Below are 18,797 nucleotides of genomic sequence, written 5' to 3' on the forward strand. Positions count from 1 at the left end.
CCATGCAGGAAGGTATTCTCCTATGCTTAAACATAACTAAACAGAAAGAATTCTGATTTTTATTATTATTATTATTATTATTTTTAACTATCATTTGGGCAGATTAACCTGTTGAATAAAGCCCATATCTCAGAATACAGGCAATATTAACAATTCTAAACAAAATACAATGTCAGTAAATTCATAGGCTGGCATCTGAGGAGAGTTAATGTTTCTTTTCACCAAAGCACAGTAACACCAACTGTACACTTCACAATAATGCTACAGAAAGCACGCACAATTACACTGCATGAGGCTTTATTAAATCCGAAATGCGTATTTAATGCAGCCCATGGAAATGTGCTGATCTATCCAAGGAAGATTAGGGTATCTCACAGCCACTGTGCCCTCTGGGCTTAAAAACAGCACTTCTGCTGCAGAGCACTGTAACTCTGTCTCAGGTTTTCAGCTGAAACCTTTGACAGGAAGAAAAGCAGAACAGGGTTGTGCCTTAAGCCGAGGATTCCCTACAGGTTTCTTCAAAGCTACAGTCTCAAAATCTTACCTGCTTGAGAAAAGGGCGGTTAATATTTTAATCGATTGTTTACTTTGGAAATCTCCTGCACCACTCCTGACTATGTCTCAAATTGTTCACCAATTTTTCTACCTTGTGATAATTCAAGATGCTCTGCATTAATTTGGTATGAGTACTGTTTGGAAATTTGGCTGCACACAAGCATATATGGCACTGCAGCTCATTTGGAAATACTTTTCTTTATAGCTTTGTATTTCTGTGGTGAGCCACAGTCCTTGTGCTGTGTCATTTTACCTTTCATGAACTGCACTCAGATAGAGAGGGATATCACATTCTGCACCAGCACTTGTCACAAGCCTCAGTAATATTCATCAAGCTCAGCATATTTCTTGCTGCTGCGTATGGTGTTGCAACATTGCAATATAGGGGATAGACCTGACACAATAAAGCCAATTTTTATTTAATTTCTAGAGGTACATTCCTGAGACTGATTTCCTCCTGCCGTCCCAGCCTCAGCCAGGCCGTGATAATGGAGAACAACTCGTAGAAAATCTGCCCCATGCCGAACTGTCTGACTTCAGGATCCATTTTTTCCTCTTGCTGACTGCATCAGTAAGCAGTGATAACAGCTCTTTTCTCCAGGGCCACATTAAGCAGCTTCAGGGCAGACTTTTTTATGTTCTCTTTCTCATGCCATTATGCACAGGCTTCATGTCCAAAAAAATCATCTGTCACATTCAGTTCCTGCAGCATTATTCTGACAAAAATCAGTCACCAAGAAAGTCCTTGATGTCAGAGGTTTCGTCAAGGCAAAGTAATAAATACCGAAGCAGTCAGCTTGTCTTCAGAGTCCTGGTGGTTTTGCCAGAAATCTCACTTACTCCTTCAACACTATGTTGTCAAAAGAATTTCATTTGTTGGAGTTTCTATTTCCTTCCACTGCTTTTTATTCCCCTCCTCCTCTTTTACTTTTCTTCTCTTCCCAAGGAAACGAGGGGCAAATACAAGCGAGACACCGTACCATCTTTATCACTCCACCATCTGCAAATGGTTTCATTCTTCTGACAATTTCACATGCAACCTTATAAAAAGACCTGGCTCACTTATGCTGCCGACTTCAAAGATGTACAAAGCTGTGCTGGACCGGTCTATGCTGGTGGGGCAGATAGTAAGAGGCTGTGTTTGATTTCTGTGAGAATCTATCTCTGTGTCGAATGGCTAATGGGTGAGAAAACATTTCTTACAGTGGTAGAACTCAATCCTTCTTCAAAATGAAGGCAGGGGGAAAAATAGCAGCCAAGTGAGGCTAAAAAACCAAAGAAGTAAGGAATGAACCACAGAATTTCCCCCACCATGCTGCAGAGAAGGCCACGAAAGCTCTTGGCAGCTCTGCAAAAATTTCAATGGGATTTAATACTGTTCTTTCTTCATTTTAATACTTTCTCTGTGCCAGAAGTTTTGTAAATCCCTGTTGGCAAAGTACCAAACTCAAGTCAACTGCATAGTGCCCATCTTTACCCAAACCATCCTTTCCTTGGGATGGTGCTGCGGACACACCAGGTGTGGGTTGGCAGTTTCCGACCCCCCCTGTCTTCCAACACCACATCCTGTTGATTCCAAATAGCTCTGCAGTGCCCTCAGCACTCCAGCTCCCACTGAAAGTCATCAGGCTTTGGGGATGCCCAAGACATCACAGTCCTGTGTTCAACTTATCCTGCTTCCCTGGAGTAATTCAGCATAAACCATTTGTACCTGCCGGAAGGACAAATGGAAACAAGTCCTTTCTGCATCCTTTGTAAAGCCACTTTTCTGAATTTCCCAGTGGCCATTTTCTTCACAGGAGCATTTATCTATTTTCTTTCTGTTTGAGAAGGTCATGACATTGTATTTCACCCTGTGGAAAATTCAAGCATAAATAAAGCTATTTTTATTTTCATTTATATTTCCAGTTCCTTCTAATTTCAAGGGAGTGTACATTAGCCCCTTTCAAAAGGGCTCTTTAATGAAAACAGTCTTTTGCCCGTGCTAAAGTCATGGCTTTCTTTTCTCCTGAACACTCTTGTTTTTGTTTTAAGTAGTTCTGATGAAAGCTGTTCTGGTCCTCTTCCACGTAGCAAGGCAAAGGATCGCTTAAAATGAAGAAAACAAACTTCCAATTTTAAACCTTTGACAAAAAACCTTATTCCCCTTTTTCTTTTTTTTTCATTGCTTGCATTTCAAACAGCGAACATTCAGTTAAAGAGGAGAAAGTCTTAAATATTTCTCTTTGGCTCTGGGCTCAGACTGAAGGTTTTTAAGTTCTCCATGACTATTCACAAGCCCAGAGGATTTCATTTTATTTTTTAAGCCTCTCTAGAAAGCACAGCTTTTTCTCTAGGGACAAGTTCTGAAAGAAACAAATCAAAGATGAGGAATTTTAGTAGTCAGACCAATCTCTGGCCCATTCCCTTGTCTCTCTCCTGTCAAGACACTTTTGATTCTGCATCCCCCCACATATCTCAGCCTTTCGAGGCATTTATAAATTATAGAAGTATTTATTATTGTGGGGAAAATATGATCGTTCACTGAACTCGATGTGAACTTTGCACATATGCTCACTTCTTTTGTCCGGAGATACTATTCATAGGAAGAAAACCTCTTGGTTAAAGTCTGCAGACCGATTTCTAAGCGTAAGATGTTGGCAAGTGATTTCAGGCTTGCACTGGGGAATCTAGGGCAATAACAGCATTCTAAAATGACCACTATAACCTCCCCCGTTCTAAACTTAATCAAAAACTTTCCTCTTTTTTTTTACAGTTTATGTTATAGATATAGCAAGCATAATGTCAATGTGTAAGCCTCTGGAAAAAGTTTACAAATTAACCCACATAACTCACGGAGAAAATGTTTTGAGATTTTCAATTACCTTTCTTGCTAAAATAGATGTGTAAGAGGATGGGACGTGAAACATTTTTATTGTAACTGAACTGTAAGTTTCACTTTTTTTCCAGTAAATAGAAAGATCAGCTGGCAGATATTTAACAGGGATCTTGTTATTGCTCCACTTCTCCAACACTATCAAACGGGACAGTTTAATGTAGAAGAGGATTTAGGATGTCCAGGTGGGGAAGACATTGGTGATTCCTAATCTATGGAATCTGTTCCACTGCTGGCTGTGGAAATACATGATAATTCCACGCTTCCTTTCATATTTTTTTCCTCTAGCTGAAAAGAACAAAGTTATTCTGTGTATGTGTGCTATTTTTTTACACCAAAGACGCTTCATGGAAATAGACACTCTGGATTTGAACTCAAGCCCCCAGAGAAGTAACTTAATCCTAAAACACACCTACAGTAGCCCCCTTAAAGACTCCTCACTTACTATGTCTTGTGTGATATCTTCCATTAACGCTACCAAGGACCCATACCCTGCTGGATCACTAACAGATCTGCTCTCCACAAGGCCAGAAAATGAATGCGTTTAATAAGGATTAACCCATGCTGGCACTTGGGAGCAATAAATATCATAGCGCCAGCATTTGTAACGCTATAGTTATCATTGTGTCAGCATTTCTGTTATAAACCAGGGTTTGGGGGGGATTAGAATTCAGCCATAAAATTTTCTCCAGGCTGAAACTTGGCACAAAAAAGAAATATCAGTCTATGATTGTGTTTTTTCTTCTTCTTCTTTTTTTTCTTTAACCTTAGGAAAAGAATCTCCTTGGTCTATTTTAAGTTGTAAAAGGAAAGAATATGAGACTCTTCCTAAATTCTTGAAACCGGTATCTGGGCCTCTGGGAATGAAGAAAGACTCTGACTGTGACTGCATTTAGGGGTGAGTTTTCATTGGGGTTTCAGAAGTTCAGGGATTAAGACGCATTTTAGTATTTCTTGAAAGCCAAAAGCTTTGTCATATTATATCAAAGAGCTCTATTCTTTAGCAGTGGGGCTTTAAAAATATTTCTTGTTCTGCTTCTTGTATTAAAAAACAAAAGCAAAAACAAAAAAACAGAAGAAAAAAAAAAAAAAAAACAAAAACGATAGTTTTAAACCAGCAGGACCTCCAACCCATACTCTGTACCTTGAGAAAGTCTCACAGAAATAGTCCAGATAGTCTCACTACATTTTTTCTTTGTGGCGGCAGAGAGGATAGACTGGGGGAACAGAAATCAGCTTGGTCTGAGATTTTATTCTGTGCTTCGATTCAGTTCTTTTATCAGGATTAGTTCTGTCCCAGAATTCAGATGCATGACTGAGGGGATCCATGTGAAAGAAAGACATCCTAATGTTGCTGGTGTTGGAAGGCATGGAGGAAGAGCAGACACAGACCTCTGCTTTGGGATGTCATGCATGAACCAGAGCCAGCTCGAGCTGCACTCTTCCCCCTGCTCCTTGCATACAGCACGGTGTGGATTTCACTGTTACTGGGAGAGCTGCTGCTTGGAGGAAAGTATGGTTTACTCCTCAGTGTCCAAAGACATCCTACCAAAAGGGTCACCACTGTTTTGTGTAGACCTCAGAAGGAGAACACGGACTAATTTGTTTCCCCAAAATAAGGTTTTCTTTTAGAAACAAGAGAGCTATTTTGTTTCTTGTGCAGTCTGAGGTATAACATGGAGTTCCAGTTTCCCTTAAGAGCTGAACTCCATCCTCCTCCTACTAGGATGGTTTTATTTTAGTTACCAAATATTTGAGGTTAAAGTGAATAGTTCATCTTTAATGGGATTATCTCTTTCAATGTTTGCTTTCATTACAGTTCCAATTGCTCTGAGCATGAGAACCTAACCTCACCAAAAGCATATTTTTGTAATTTGATACAAACTAAATTTAACCTTTGACTCTCATCTATAGAGACGTTAGCTTTTTCCACTGAAAAGCAGAACGTTAGATTAAAGATCTGGCAGTTTCAATTTCCAGGTTGCTAACCTTCCTGTGATTGGGTCCTGAAATGTGGAAAGATGTGTATTTAATAAATTTATTTAATATTAATTGTAACAGTCAAGATGGTTTTATACCTACTGCTTAGAATAGCTGGATGGAGGTTCTCTATGAACTTTTAAAGGGAGAACTGCCTTGGCTGATGCTGCACAATACACTGGATCTCTTTAAACAGAGATATTCAAAATAAAACCTCTCCTTTGAGTTACTCTTCCAGTTCATCCCAGTGCTTTGGTTAAACAAATAATTTTTATTTAAACACTTTGGAATACTAAGCCTGTGCTTAGGGAAAAAAAAGGTTTATGTTCACTTTGTGCTCTCTCTCTTGAGGGTTGGCTTTAAATGTGATACCGAATGGGTAACAAATTCTCTGTATTATTCTACATTTTCTCCAGTTAAGCCATCAGGGAAACTGGAGGGGAAGGGTTGCTTTCTAGAAAAACTAAATTCTTGTTCCCTGCTGGAAGAATCAATCTAAATACATGGATTTTTTTCACTTCTGCTTTGATGAAATTAAATGTTGAAATTTTCACCAAAAAAAGTTTTGCATATATTTGTCAAAGAGGTTTTTTTACTTATTTGTTACCTTGTTCTATCAGTGGATTCCTACAAAAGGTAAGGTCATAAGCTCATTGACTGTCAGAGCTCGGGTAAAATCAATGGGACTTCTTCCCTGCACTTCTGCCATAATGAAGCAACAGAGGAATGGCTCATTGTGTACATCAGAACACCAAGGGGAATATGGGAGCATTTATCTGTTTACTTAGCATAGGAAAATTCAATACAAATTGTACAAATCCTCCCGCTCCTTATACCTCCTACGACTGTATTTCTCAATTTGTAGGAAAGCCTGTGCATTCATATACTTACTCAGGCTTCATTTGGAAGACTGATTTACATATAAAAAATTACACTCTGTTACATCTGTTTGTTCTGCACGGGGAAATAAGCAAAGAATAAAGAAACCTGTCCTATATTTCAGCTCTGCAGTCGTCAGAGAAGGATACTGCAACTGAAATTCAAATTGTAGCACACACTGCGCTAATAAATGGTCAGCTTAGAAGCATTTCCTGTTTATACACTGTGTTAATAAGCATCCATCACCCATGTCACATATACGGGATACCAAATTCAAATGTCAAACAAAATGTAAGAGGTCACACATTTTCCTTTGCTAACTAAAAGTGTAATTCATAAATATTATTGCTACCAAACTCTCCATCTACAGCACTTGTTTAGAAATATGCACATGTAATATAAATTGTGATTAAGTTAAATGGGTATATTATTTCCTGTTTTAAGGGCGAACAGCAGCATGAATTATGTTTTACTCAATAGGCATTTCAATAAAACCCTATAGACTAACAAGCTGCTATCACACGCTTCAGCTGCACAGTCTAACATGAGAAGGGTCTTATGATCCACAACTGATATTTAAGCTGTTTCTCCATCTATCTGTTATTTCTGCTGATGCAAAGAAAAAACATTTTTGTTAATTCTAAACCTTCTTTTTTTTTTTTTTTGTTATAAAAAAAAGAAAGGGCCTATTTAATTGTGCAAAATAAATAAGACAAATGCAATCAGCTAATATTTTATTTTTGCTGAGTTAAGAAATGTAGGAATAAGTCTTTTGAAAGTAACCAATAAAGCACAACTTTTGGAGCTATTCATTTTAGATGGTAGAAATCAAACACTCAAAGAGCAAAATAAAACAAAGGTTTTGAAAATGGCTTGAAAAGATTGTTGAAAATGGGAAATGTGGTGCCATTTAGTCATTCAATTTTGTAGAATCTTCCATCTAACTTTCTGCTGTGCCTCTCTTTAATACCGTATTTCTAGTTAATGTGAATCATTTAAGGGCCTGATTCAGAATCCTCTGAGGTCACTTTAGAGACTTACAAAGATATAACTGGACTTTAACGAGGCTTACTTTCAACCACAACGGTTCAAAGAGAGGAAGGAAGGAAGGAAGGAAGGAAGCAAAGGAAGGAAGGAAGGAAGGAAGGAAGGAAGGAAGGAAGGAAGGAAGGAAGGAAGGAAGGAAGGAAGGAAGGAAGGAAGGAAAGTATCATTAGATTAGATTTAAATTAATTTGAAATTTTAAAATGGAAATTATGATATTACAGGTAATACCATACTCTACTGACAAACTATCCTCCTTTCAGGCCATAAAATAAAGATCTATTTATCTCTAAATTTAAAATGTATCATTGCCCCCACTGCCATGGCAAAAATTAAGTGTCACTTGACTGTACTGAGTTCAATTAAGTAATAGGAGCAAAGGCACATTTAACTAAAGAAATAGCTTGGATTGCATGTAAAGAGTTATTCCCAGCAAGGAGCTGCATAGCCCAAGATAAGCAAACTCAGTCACTGCTTGTCTTGAAGAACTGCCTACAAAACTTGGTTGCAAATACTGTCAAATCAAAGGCTTTCAAGGCAAATAAGAATGCCACACATTCCCAAGTTATCTACCCTTTTTTTTTAAAGCTTTGGTAGAAAAGAGATTTTACCAAGGCACTGGAGTCTGGTGTTCTTTTAAAAGCTTGTAAAATGAGAGTCTGAATATTTTCTTTTATTAGGAGGAACATGGTGCTCAGTAAACACAAAGAAGATTACTAAAAAGGAAGGGGTGCTAAATATTTTAAGATAGTCTGAAATGAAAATAAGTTCCATATTCTGGAAATGGTAGGAAACCAGACATATAGGAGCACTGTGCATTAATATAATTCAGACTGTTTTACACTAGTATAAATTCTTTGATGTGTCCCTGTTTATGAAGTGAAGGAGACACCAGGGCAGATGCTATCAAAAAGGAAAGCATCTTTCCAATTAAGCATTCCAGTGAAGGAAAGAGAGTCTAATTCACTAAAATTTCAACATCCATAAATAACTAATTGCTTTAATCTTAATCTCCATGCTTTGTCCACTAAACTGCAGTAGTCGAAATATAATGTTACCATTGTCACTGGTACATATTACTGAGTGATTTTCTTGAAAGCAGACACAAAATACAAAAGATTTTCCAAATCTGTGTTTATATATCCCTCTATTTCTTTTTCGCTATGGGGCTGTACTGCTTTTTCATGACTGTTTAGATAACTTTTTTGTTCGCTGAATAATCCCCAGAGGCAATTCCCAAGAGGAGCTTTGCTTTTCCACTTTACTGCATGGATCTATATTACCTTTCCAGATCAAGGGTGGAAATAGAAAGACCCAAATGACCCAGGGAGCTGCCTCTAGCAGTCAGCTGCAAAGCCAGGAGATACTGGGCAGCAGCAGCAGCAGGGTTCTAGAGGGGATCTGGAGAACAAGGCCTTTTGTGGGGGCACCAATGCTTTCTGGGTCCCAAGGGGTCCCTGGAACTTGTGAACCAGCCCTACAGATCAGTCCGCAAGGGAGGAAATGGTGATGGTGGTGGGGGAAGAGGAGAGCAGTAACTGTTGCCCTCTTGACTGGATGATGTTTGGGAAAGTCCACAAGAAAAACCCCTCCCAGGGTTTAATAGGGGAGGCTGAGGGTGTGATCTAGCCCCAGGTTAGGAACCCCTGTGTGCTCAGTGCAGAGCTTTTATAAGTAAAGACAATGCCCTTGCATGAGTGAAGATCAAACCCTTCCTAATCTTCTGCTATAATAGACAAATGGCTTAATAACTGCCTGCATATTCTCTACATCAGCTTTCCAAAAATAACCATCAAAGTTAGTAGAATTGGTATCTCTGAATGTTGAAAAACTGGAGTCAGTAAGAATACATTTTCTTTTCTCTCCAGGAGGACAAAAGATTGCTTTTTTTCCCTTTCCTCACACAGGCAGTACCATTTCCTTGGGAGATATAAATTGCAGTGAAGACAAACAAAAATACTGCTGAGGTAGGTTTTTCTGGTCCAAAAGTGAACTGTGTATGTTCCAGCTGATCCCTGTGAGACGGTGTATCTATAAAATCTATTGCCTTTTTCTGTCCTTGCTGATAAAATGGCAATTCATGCCCATATGAACAGTTTAGGAAATCTCTTCCTTTTGTAGACATTTTGTGGATACACACAAATATACAAGTACAATTTTGCACGTAATGCATGCCAACATTACAATATAATGCATAAGAATTAATGTAAAAATTAACTAGTGAGGTCACCACAGCAATGTTTCAATGATGCTCATTAACCCTCCTCCCCAAGACCTATTTTAATTAACAAGAATATTCAGTAATTTTCTTTGGTTTTAAAAGAACTTTGTACTGTTTTCATATTCACGGTTGTTTAAAGCAGCTCCTTCTTGGAGGAGGTAAAAGTGCTTAACTGCCAGGTTTCCATTTTCTATGTCTTCTCACCTGTGACATTTTAAAACTAAAAGGAGAGGATGCAACACTGAGCCACAGATACAGGAACATGAATTTTTAGAGAGCCTGAGGCAAGGATTTGGGAAGTTAACAATACCACAGACACCAGCAATGGGTTCAGGAATAAACAAAGTTCACTTGAAAGCCAACCATCAATTAAGACAGAGAGGATTTCTAATTTGTACTCTTAATTTGCATTTCTTCACCAAAAATTACATTAAAAACTGTTCATTGTCCACAGATATATAAGATACAATTGCCTCCAATACAATTAATTTTGAGTAAGTGTGACTAACAGAGATCTCTCTACTGTGAGCCATCTCTCCCAAAGAACACAGTTGGAAATGCCTCAGTAAAAATCTCATCTGTGCAAAAAATATCCTATGTGTACTGAAAAGTGCAAGGTCCTAGGCACTGTGGTTACACCACGGACAAAGACTATTTGGAAAGGGCTGTCCTGTGTTCATCCTTCGTTTTCAGTTTTTGACCTGCACAAAATACCCAGAAACTTACATTTCTTCCTTCAATGCCTAAATGTAAATAATGAGGTTGCTCTGTGCGGAGTTGTCACTGTTTGTTTAAAATAAATGTGTTTGAAAGACATGGAGCAGAGCAAAATAGTCACAGACAGCAGTGAAAGTGACCCTATACCCTCACAGGAAAATGTAGCTCAGATGTACTAGTTATTTAACCTTGAAAAGAAAATTTCAGCTATCGAGACATTATCTTGTAATTACAGGTTGATTAACTTTGTGCATCTTCTCTATGTGCACCATAGAGAGCAGGTTGTGGGAAGTTATTTGCAACTCACAACTAGTGGTTTCCTTTAGGACTCAAAGCAAACTGATGACAGCAACCCAGTAGAAAATAGATGTAGTGGAAAACTTAATTTGAACTCTGTATAAGGGCTTGGTTGGTGTCATTTCTTATCTCCAGTTCTGCTCAGAGCACTGCTCAGACAAATCCCTCCAAAATAATAGACCTGCATTCTTGATCTTTATTTTCACCAGGCTGTCTGTGAAATATATGCTGCCTTCATTTGCAGAGGGTAGCTAAACAACAAGCACCGCGTAGGGCAACTCACAATCTACATGAGTAAAGGTGATTAAATGTAATAATAAACATTATTATTAGTTTCATTTCCAAGAAGAAAATTAATAATAAAGACGATCAATCAGTGAGAAATGTGGCTTTCATATTTCCAGTTGGCTTGAAGTTCTGTGTACAGCTGTTGCAAGGAACAGAGGCTGAACTGGAGCAGAACTGGCGAGAAGCCATCTCCAAAAAGGAGTATCTCCTTTTTCCAGTAATATCGCATCTCTTCCTTTGTGCCAGACAAATGAGGCATTCTGATGGGATGAGCACAAACTTTACAGTAAAAGCCAAATGATAATTCTTCCTGTTTATGTACAACTGCAGAACACTGGCTAGTCCCTTCAGCACTGTAGTGACTCCTGCAGGCACTGAGCACATGCACAGAAGAGAGCTAGATCTACATTGAGCCCTTAGACGGCAAATATAACACCACTGTCAGGTCACAGTAGAAATTTTATCCATCTATGATCAATTAAGTCAATTTAATTCCCCAGCTACTCAGTGTACAGCCTTTAGCCCTTGCTATCAGTTGTTTTGTTCCACTGACATTCAATCACTTATTTACCTCTGTTGCCAAAGGGACACACCTGAGTTCTGATTTATGGAGAACAGTTGTAAGAGAAAAGCAGCCTGTTTGGCTGCTGATCACTATATTTCTGTTCAGTGACTAACAGGTTCAACGTGAACCAGTAACTTGGAGGGAAATGAGCAAATGAAATTTCAGTCCTTTCACCTGTCCAAATGCATTCCCTGCTTTTGTTTAAAGTAACAGGCTTTTCTTGTTACCTGTGCAGGTCTTTCAGAATCACGTTGTAGTTATTTCTTTCCAGACAACTAACGAGTGTTTCCACTTTCAGGCATTTTTAACAAGCCTGACACTTATGAAAGAGCCAGTCCTTTCATGTATGCAGTAGCCCACCATGTCCTCAATATGCCATCTTTATCGCTAGCAATTACACCTCCTGAGCAGTAGGTCTGACTATCCCCAAAGCACTTATCTTACTGCACATTTGTGACTGCTTTAATCTATTCATAGCAATGGACAGAGCTGATAATCCAAGGTGGCCAGCAGCTTAACTGGCACAATAACCCAGATGGACTGCCAAACATCTGGATATCCAGGCCTAAATCAAAAACAAAACAAAACGTATATCCAAATTACACTTAGACAAAATTTCCATGAAAAAAAGAAAATGTGTCCAAGGAAAACCAGATGTAGGAGCAGCACTAGATAGGATGGGCTTTGGTTTGTTGAGGTGGCAGGTATGGGTAATTAGTTTTATTTTCATAGGAAAACAAGGTTGTAAACAGCCTAAACTAGTAATAAGCCTCATGAATAAGTGTAGGCTTCTGGCTTCTGGCCCTGTTTACGGATGTTCTGAGCACTTACAATTCATACTAAGGCAAATACAGCTTCAGATGTTCAGTTATGTTAAAGACATTGATATCTATTGTGTCCCTTGAACCCTGAGACATAGCAGCCTTTTAACTGCAACTTCCCGTGGCTCATTTCCAGTATAGAAACATAAACATGTGAGGTCTGCTGACTCTCTATCTCCGTTTAGACTCTGGGAACTTGATAAATGCAAAACATTTGCTTACCTTATGAGAAGAGGAAGTCATGCTCTCTCTATTGCAAAATTTTGATGGCAGAAAGAAGGACTTGATGCTGTAAACTAAGGAAAATGATGCTAGAAAACTGCATTTTCAGGCAGATTGTGTGGATTATTTTTATGATTTCTGACTGTTTTGATTTGGCAAAGCAGGAGTCTAACAAAACAAGCGATGAAGGGTCCTGGCATGTGACTTTTCAAATATTTAGCAAGTATTTGTAAGCTTTATTAAGTCAAGATGACTCATTCATCTTGAGTTGCTTACATGTATGTTTCATGTACTAAACTACGTAGACCAATAGAAAGTGTTACTCATTTGTTTCATTGCTCCAGGGTTTTATTTCAGCAAAACCATACAGTTTTGATGTTGTTTATTTTCAGATCAGCTCAGGGTGGATTTCATAGGTCTGCAAAGCCACTGGCCTTTCTAACATTTCTTCTTGGCAAAGAAGACCTAGAAATATGAAGTAGAATCTCAGTTTTCAGTTTAAAATTAAAAGGATACATTGCTTTTCCTCTTCCTTGGGGACTCTGTTCTTAGAAATATAACTCTGGTAAAGGCAGAGCAACTGCTTTTGCATAAGGCTTGTTATTTTGCAGCCAGAAAAGAAGAAAAACTAAATAACCATAGGTATTTCAATTCTGGGAAAGCCTCCACATGTGATAAAGTCTAGAGAAGAGAGAGACAGTGACACAGATATCTGCCACGGAGTATGTGGGCATTTTAATCCTTTTCTTGGCTTCAATATGTTCAACTGAAGGGCATTTATACAGTCTCTTTAGAGCTGTAGCAGCCACTGGCTGCACAAATCTGTACCAGCAGCTTCTGGTTTGCACAGATCACCTTACATTATGTATTTTTACTGTATCTATGGTAAGATTGTGATCAGGACAGAAATATAAGATCTCTATGTTTATAATCATATCATAACTGTGCCATGTCACTGTGCAGCCATTGGAGTAGGGGTTATGTTCAGCCTGCTGTGGCTATACAAACTCAATATGTTCATAACTAATATAAGAAGTGCTTATCACAAATGGGTGACTGTTTCTTTGACCAGAAAAGGGGGTCAGCCCTCTATGTAGATCATGGCATGATCTAATGAGCTGTTTAACAGTCTGACCAAGTGATCAGATTGTGCTAGTGAACCATTATTAAATCCCGTAAGCCACAAGGCAGTAATTTGGGATACAAGCATTCAACATATGACCTAAATCTAACCAAGGTTTGTTCATCTAGCCAGATATTAGCATAAGCCAGCTCTGGAATTACGGTCTGAAGCCAGAAAACCACACAGCTAGGCCTTATTTAAAAAAATATAGAATAAAATCCATTCTGTTTTGCTGTGGAAAATTGTTGTTCCAATTACTGGAAATTCATGGACAGTGTTTTTCTTCTGATAAACTTTTTACCTTTTCATTGGACAAAGGAAAACCTGGACAGTGAAACCTAACACTGAAAATTGCAAACTTTATGTGTTAGTTCCTGCCAACTAGTTGGTGCTAATGGAAATTTTGTTTTCACTGTAGTTTCTAAAGGAAAATAATGACCAGTATTTTATCTGCTCCATACACCACTAATTTCAGTTTGTAAAGCCTACACTACATTTTATCATTCATGTCTCAATCACATAAACAGTCACATTTATTTCTTTTTCTTACCATGGTAGACCAATAGCATGTATTTCAGGGAAGAGAGTGAATGATAACTAGCTATTTTCAGTAGACTACATCTTTTAAATCAGTAAAATGGAATAGATGCTATGGTATGTGAGAGATTTTTTAAAAGAAAAATATTTTACTGATAAATAAATATATATATGTTTACATATATGCATATACATGAAGACACAGCCACTTATGTACACACAGATATAATGCACACACAAACAGCATATACATGTTGCAAGTTAAATAAATGCAGCTGGGAATAGATTTATGTTACATAGCCAGACACACTTAACCATGTCCAAATGAACCCAGAGAAAAACATTGTAGAGGTATATTGTATCTGCAATAGCAATCTACCTAATCTATTCTGGATGTCATAGGGTCTTGGCTGATGTCTCAGGGTGATCTAATGTTGCCAATTGAGCAGTAAATCTATTGGGTCATATTGCCTGACATATCATAGCATTCATGGTGCAAATGAGCCATCAGTGTACAGCAAATAGAGATGATTTGTTAAAAAAAAAAAAAAGACAATAATAAGCAGGACTTCCCTGTCTTCTTACTGCAGTGTGAATGAAAAATGAGTTGTAATGTAGAACACCTGGGTCACATAATGAAAGTCCTGGAAAGCCATTATGGCTCAGAATAGTTGGCTCACAAGTATTACATACTACTGCATCCACCATTCAGGAATGTAAAGCACAGCAACCAAATGCAAAACACCTTGTACCAGACACCCGTCTTGCCTAGATGTTTTTCTGATGACAGAGAAGCAGTAATGTTGTTCAGTGCTTAAGGTGCTTTGGGAGAAACTTTACTTGAAAGACCTTCAGTCTAGCAGACAAGTACCAACTCAGAGTGAAGAGCTGCACATTTTGAAGGCCCTAACGAACACAGAAATAATGGGGCCATCCTTCTATTCACTCAAGGCAATTATTTCTTCACCACTCAACAACACATGACTTCACTTACGTATGTATTTTTCAAAAGATATTCTTTGAAGAGATACTCTCCGTCAGGAAACATATTTTCATTCAACCAAATATTCTTGCAAAACAACAGAGAAGTTTTGGTGCACAAAAGCCCTTGCAGTCAACATTAAGCCCAATGCAGGCTGAGAAAACAATCCCTGTGTGGTGTAATTATGTTAGTCATTTAGTTAGTCTGAACAGAAAGGGTATTGGTATCTGAGAAGCTGAAGCAGATGACGTTATCCCTGTGGGACAGAGAACTGGAGTTCTCTGGAAGATTAGTTGGAGAAGGGGGTTGTGTGAGAAAAACTGTCATGTGCACTAAAACCAGAGTCAAGTGATGGAGACTCAACCATATCCCTTAGGAAACTGTTCCAATAATAACTTTGACAACATTTAAAATCTTACCTCTTTGGTCGTGCTTTCCTTTTTCCAGCTCTAGTTCTGAGCCACAGGATTCTGTCCGCCAGTCTCAGGCACATTTCTGCTCATGATGTTTGAAGATTGGTAGTACAACCCAGGAGTTCACTTCCTTTGAAGTATTTTTCATTCCACTTAGAGATCTTTCCACCACTTTTTGATTGGTCTTCTTTTGTATCAGAAAAATAAGTCCTTTGGAGGTCAATCACAGTACTGCTGAGACTGTGTAGGAAGGTACTTAGAAAAGGCATGTGGAAGGTCTAGGGAGATCCTTTGGAAAGCTATAAAGCTCTGCAATGAACGCTAACCAGAACCTTTTCCTGGAGCCTTCATAAAGAAAACTTCTGCCTTATTAAAAATTAACATTTTCAATCTAAATCTTAGTTTGAGTTGTGAATACAGAATGAGCCCAGCAAAAGTGAGAATTGAATTGAATTCCATGGTGCAGATCCCACATGGTCAACCCACTAGAGGAGCAACTGTGGACATATGCTGTTGTAAATAACAGCAGAATTGTCCCCTTATCAGGAGACTTAACTACATTGTGCCTTGCACTCATGTTATTCTTTGGAAAGTCTTTGTGTAACATTACTGGTTGTCTTGAAAAAATTGGGATTAACTTGGAAGACATATATTGCAAATTGGATTAGACTTCAAAGAGGTGTTGCCAAAGAGAACTTTTAAAAGGCTTTTAAAAATGTATTGTACCGATATAGGCTCTTTCCCTTTGAACATGAAAAAGAAAAAGAAAAAAAGGCAGAGTTTAATATTTCTTAAATACATCCAACAATTAAATTGCTTGGTAGTGAAGCAAATCACACTGGGAGGTTTTCAAAGGAAAAGGCATATTTTAGTGACCTATCAGCAGACTGTTTCTTCTCAGTTTTCCCATGCCTCCTGAAGTAGCCATTCCCTGTTAGCAGCCCGGGGCTTGCATACCAGGAAAGGGGATGGCATGGAAGAGGAAAGCAGTGGCAACTTCTCCTCCGCAGGGCAAGGACCAAATGCTGAAATGCAGAAACAACCCAAAAAACCCGGACAAAGGGGATAAAAAAGTCCAATATTTGCAGGACGAGGCAGAGCCCAGAGGGAGGGGGCAGGCCGCAGGCCCACCTCAGGCCGCCGGTTGCTATGGTGACGCCAGGCTGCACCAGGGCCCAAAGCCCACCTGAAGCCTATCTCTGTGTGGTGCTGGCTCTCTGCACAAAATGCAACATGGACACCCCATCACACAGCTACTGAAACAACTCTCCATATGGCATCTTGCTGTCTCCTCTTTGCCATCCCTGATCTAGCAAGCCAGCTGAAATGGGGGAGTCCATATCTTGGTTGAGGACTATCTCATTTATACCCACCTGGGTATAAAACAGCCCCTTCTTTTTTATCCTTTCCAGCCAGATTGTAGCTATCTGCTTCTCAGGAACTACAAAACAAGCTGGGGGCCGGAAGTAGGGACTCTGAAACACCACATAGGGTCTAAACTGAGGGTGATGAGGAAGACATGAGCTGATTTCTGCCTAGTGCCTCGTGGATAGTGTCTGCCCCAAAACTTGCATGTGCTGTGGCTTGAGGAGCTGGGGTGAGCAGGAAAGGGGAGGTGTTTTCAAACATCCCACAGCTCTCCCTTAAGGTTTTTACTTCCAGGCCTTTGAATGGACTTCTGTTCCTTTGCATCTATGTTTCCATCCTTCTTTAGGGTAACAGGGATTATTTATCAGCAAGGCTTTTAGGTAACCTGTTTTACTGCAGGGGAGCTTGGAGCAATAACTGGTGGATGAAGTGCTTCTCCAGGCATTTTGTTGTTTGGAAGAGCATGCGAAATGCACAGTAGAAGTGCCAAGCATTGCTGTCATACATACCTTGGCCTACTGCAGATTTTCTATGGGGAAGAGTAAATACAGAGGCTAAAATGTCATTGTTTTTGTAGAACATAATAGCTCTTTTTCTTTCTCTCCTGAGAAGCCTGGGAACTCCAAACAAATTTGGGGGCAGTTTTATTAAACAAAAATATTCTTGCATTATGAGCTAATTTATATCTTTCCAGCCCAGCCCCACAAAAGGTCAGTTGAACAAATCACTCTCTCAGGAGCTGGGGAGAAGTTGTGAGCTTACAGTAATCCTCCTAATTGCACACTACCTCAGTTTCTCATTTTGTTAATGAGTGGCCAGCAAATCTTGGCTTTTGGAGCTCATTATCAACCTGCTCCATACTCTCCCTTTAGATACACACACTGCACATCCTGCTGGCTTAGGTGTCCTACATGTTGCCTTCTGTGTCTTTCTGGTGGACAATCATTATATAGGTCAACTATAAATAATGGGGGTGCTGCAGCGTGTATGGATTAATGCCGATGAAGAAGCAGAACAGAATCAGTGCTAGTGGCCAGCTTTGTTCCCGTGGGGAGCTTTAAAATCCAGTCTGGCTTCCAGAAGATCTCTGCCAGTGGAAACTGCCCAGGTGCAACACTTCATCACTGTATCACCCTGCCTGGGTCAGCCCCACCTAGCTTTATTATTAGACAAAATTTTACAATTAGAAGCTCAGGTCAATTTTTCACTATCTGCAAATTAAAAAGAAAAAAAAGTGGTTTGAATTTTCTCCAGACTTTACAAGACCCTTCTCCTTTTCTTTCAGAGTAGATCTGGCAATTTTCAGGCCTAATGAATTTTCCAAGTCCCAGTAAAAAGGGAAGCTGCCTACAACTCTCCCTACAAGCTTCCAGACCTTCTGGCTCCTCAAAGTTCAGCAGAGCTTTCCATTGTGGTGCCTCTTTGTGGTACGTGTAGTAAAGGTTTAAACTCCTTCCAGACTTTCTTTTTTGTTTACGGTCCATCTCAAACACACAACAGAAGTGGTATTAGAAGTTGAATTTGGTTGAAGAACGATGACATCTGTTCCAGTGTCAGGTGACTGCCATTTTTTGAGGGTATTGTGACAAGAACATTACATAAGAGCATGACTAGATGAGAAACATGTCCCACCTCTGTCCCCTGGATTCCTGCTCTAAGACTGTTGAAGCTGCGAAAAATCCATTTTCTACAGCTTCTTCAGAAGCCAGAATTTATTTTAGAAGAACATTCAACTATTTTATCAGCTGTTTGAGATCAAATATCCACTCTTATCCAGAGAAGTAGCGGCTACTTCTCAGTTTCCTCCGCAAACTTCTGGAATTATATTCTTAAGAAATAAAATAACACCAGTCATTGTTAACTAGCCATAGCCCTTGCGTTTGAGATTGTCCCACAAAGGCCATGTCATT

The 18,797-nt window shown here is 39.1% G+C and overlaps 1 long non-coding RNA gene across 2 annotated transcripts in view; it reads left to right on the plus strand.

Moving 5' to 3' along the window:
* The window catches only part of LOC107054563, a 34,328-nt gene that overhangs the window by 6,026 nt on the left and 9,505 nt on the right, over positions 1–18,797 (plus strand). The window contains exons 2-4 of one of the 2 annotated variants that reach the window (XR_001468945.4): positions 4,202–4,328; positions 9,241–9,300; positions 18,173–18,314. This is a non-coding gene — a long non-coding RNA (uncharacterized LOC107054563). The remainder of the gene's footprint in view (positions 1–4,201; positions 4,329–9,240; positions 9,301–18,172; positions 18,315–18,797) is intronic. The other variant, XR_001468944.4, reaches the window with a different exon arrangement.

The sequence above is a fragment of the Gallus gallus genome, chromosome 13 (assembly GCF_016699485.2).
Source record: "Gallus gallus isolate bGalGal1 chromosome 13, bGalGal1.mat.broiler.GRCg7b, whole genome shotgun sequence".
NCBI classification, from domain to species: Eukaryota; Metazoa; Chordata; class Aves; order Galliformes; family Phasianidae; genus Gallus; species Gallus gallus.